Source organism: Rhipicephalus sanguineus, chromosome 2, assembly GCF_013339695.2.
Source record: "Rhipicephalus sanguineus isolate Rsan-2018 chromosome 2, BIME_Rsan_1.4, whole genome shotgun sequence".
Lineage (NCBI taxonomy): Eukaryota > Metazoa > Arthropoda > Arachnida > Ixodida > Ixodidae > Rhipicephalus > Rhipicephalus sanguineus.
In genome coordinates, this window is record NC_051177.1 from 21,338,788 (window position 1) to 21,339,448 (window position 661).

A 661-nucleotide genomic window follows, 5' to 3' on the forward strand; every position below is an offset into this window, starting at 1 on the left:
TGTTGCGCATACGCGCTATAGGAGTTTTGCAGCAGAGCTGTTATGGTAGAGTTTTGCCTGCAGGCATGGAGAGAAAGAGATGGAAACATACAAACTAAAAAAAAAGGATAACAAAGGGAGCAAGTATAGCCATTATTGAGAAGTAACAGGCAATAATGCCAAGGAAAGTATAGGGGATGTTAGTTGTAGTAATTAGGATATAAATGTGAAGAAAGTGAAGTGGACGAAAAGATAACTTGCCGCCGGCAGGGACCGAACCTGCGATCTTCGAATAAAGCGTCCGATGCTCTACCACTGAGCTACGGCGGCAAGCAAGTACGAGCCGCAAGCGAGAGTTTCGGGGATCGATACCCCGCACCTCCACCACACTGTTATGCTCGAAGAAGACCGAGACGTATACGACTGAAGGGGCCGTTTATTTGGTTGCGAAGGTGAGCGCAGGAGCGGCCAACAGGTTGAATATCCCAGCGTCGTCGTCTTCTCTCTATATAGCTGCCTCGGAGCGGCAAGCACGTTTACCGGCCTTCGTTTTCTTTGTCCCTATGCGTAACATTCCTCTACTCGCAGACGAAGGCCGTCGGGCGAGTCAGTCGGGTTGTCGTGGCGTGAAAAATTTCAAGCGGGCGACACTATATTCATCATTGACATATGAACAAATTTA

General features: G+C 48.4%; 1 non-coding gene across 1 annotated transcript; it reads right to left on the reverse strand.

Annotated features, from left to right (window-relative positions):
• Positions 1 to 237: 237 nt before the first annotated feature.
• Positions 238 to 309, reverse strand: Trnak-cuu (transfer RNA lysine (anticodon CUU)). The gene has a single exon. It is a non-coding gene; the product is annotated as a tRNA-Lys (tRNA).
• Between the last annotated feature and the right edge of the window lie 352 nt (positions 310 to 661).